We start from the raw sequence: 2243 nt of genomic DNA, 5'->3' as shown, positions 1-2243 counted from the left end.
ATCAGATAGGTATGCAAAAAAATAAAATAATATACATAGGCCTGCAAAAAAAATAATAATAAAAAATAAAATAAAATAATAATAATAAAAATATTAAAAATATTAAAATTTGAACCATGAATGCAGCGCTACTGATAACAACATACATCCATATTGATTGTCAAATGTTGTTTTTCCAACCTAATATTCCATACTTTTACTATTTCCATTATATTTGAATTGAGTAATCACCAATTTGTACCAATTTGTTCAAGATCCACTTATTACTTTGAGATTAAAGTAATAACAAATCCATGTTGTAGGGTTGGATGTCATGACTGAGTAGATTCACCTTAACTGTAACATTGCAGACATTGGCAACATAACAATCTCATAAAATTACAGAAGATGCAAGCATAAGTAGTTAAATCAAGTATACGCCAGCTTCTCATTCTTCCGTAGCACTTAAATCCACACTGAGGTCGAGTACCTTTCCAGTGATAAGGGCATACATGTTGAGCACATCCATAACAGTTGACTCAAACTATGTAGTGGCATCATAACTCATTGATATAAAGCAATTGTCCAGGGAGGGTTCATATCTACACAGACATCGAAAAATATCTCGTCAACAGGCCCTAGAAGGTCGATTCCTTGCTTCAGTTCAACTTCGGGATGATATGTCTCTGCTTCCGTAGAAACAAAGGCAATGAATTTTCCCTTAGCAGCAACAACATGTGAATCTGAGCGGCCGAGAAGAGGTACATGTCTGATCTGCTGCCTAATTGCTTCTGAGGGAGGATGACTTGCACCGAATGAGAATCATTTCTATTTGGGATAGGATGGCTCATAATACAGATTGCCCTAACAACCCTCCCAACCTTCCTAACCTTATTGAGCAAGTAAGAAGGATCACAGACAACTTTCTTGCATCTGGCAGTTTCTCCTTCGTAAATGACACCAAACACCTTTCCTTCCTCATCAAACTCTACTTTGCATTCATGTTTATTTAGCATGTATGTTCCACCATACACTGCACTGAGCCGTGCAAATGCCTGAGGAAGCTCTGCTAATCCATATAAAGGATATATATATGGTGATCCTCCTTGAAAACGTGCTAAAGATTCTGCATAAAGCTTCATTCTCATCACTGTATCAAGTGCAGGTTCATCAAGGTAACGGTCATCTCTATGAAGTGTCAAAGCATGACCAATAAAGTCCACTGTGTTGTCATCGAGACCGTATTTCGCAATAAGTTGTCTTGTAGTTACTCTTGTAAGGTCCATTCCCTCGTGTGTTTGTGGCTCACTTTCTTTGTAATCTTGAACGTAAATGAAAAACTTGCGAGCACGGCGCTTCTCAAATAAACCCATGAGTGGAGATTTCAGGTCTGTTGCTGGAACCTTGTGAACCTTTCCTTTGTTAAAGACAAAACTTCCATCGACAGCCTTAAAGGACAAATATTTTGTAACATCTGTATGGATGAGTCTCACAGCACTGTGGTACCATTTGCCATCATGAACTTTGGGATCATGTCCACATTATTGTCCCTGCTAGAGCCTAAATGTGGTGGAGGCTTGTCATCTCCCCTAAATCTTTTCCAGAGCTGAATGAGATTGAGCGAAGTTGACTCTCCGCCGTAATAGTCATTTCAATCCATGTGCAGGACCTTGAGGTCGTTATCAACGAACGGGGATTCGAGTTTGTGCATTCTTTGAGACCTGTCCCCAAAATAATCACATCGTACTCTTCATCCATTGTTTTTTATTTTGATTGATTGATTGAGGGTTTTTTTCTCGATCGATCGCCTTTTTCGGCTGCTGCTCCTGCAATAAAAGAATAAATGGAGTCTTGTTAGAAATTAAACCGATTTGGAGAGAACACCACACTAACTTAACATGTAGATTGAATCAATAAAAGAGAGAGAGAGAGAGAGAGAGAGAGAATTCTTATTTCTTGAGGTCAAACTAAATGGGAGGAGGTTACCTTTATATACAACTAGGTAACCTCCTTTCTAAGATAAGGGATTAACAGGATAAACAGTAAGATAGAGGATGATCAGGATAAATATCAAGATAGAAGGTTATCAGGATAAATACCAAGATAGAGGATTATCAGGATAACACATATCAATGGTGGGCATCCATATAAGCCCATGGATTTCATAACACTCCCCCTTGGATGTCCACCATTCTTGTGGAAATTATGGTGGATGCATCTTTTGTAGCATTCTTCTGGATGCTCTATAATCATCCAATGACAGT

General features: G+C 38.3%; 1 pseudogene; it reads right to left on the bottom strand.

Annotated features, from left to right (window-relative positions):
* Positions 1 to 412: 412 nt before the first annotated feature.
* LOC147485751 (guanosine nucleotide diphosphate dissociation inhibitor 2 pseudogene) lies at positions 413 to 1737 on the bottom strand (annotated as a pseudogene).
* Positions 1738 to 2243: the final 506 nt, after the last annotated feature.

This window comes from Coptis chinensis, chromosome 7 (genome assembly GCF_015680905.1).
Source record: "Coptis chinensis isolate HL-2020 chromosome 7, ASM1568090v1, whole genome shotgun sequence".
NCBI lineage: Eukaryota > Viridiplantae > Streptophyta > Magnoliopsida > Ranunculales > Ranunculaceae > Coptis > Coptis chinensis.
This window is presented reverse-complemented; position numbering and strand designations above follow the sequence as displayed.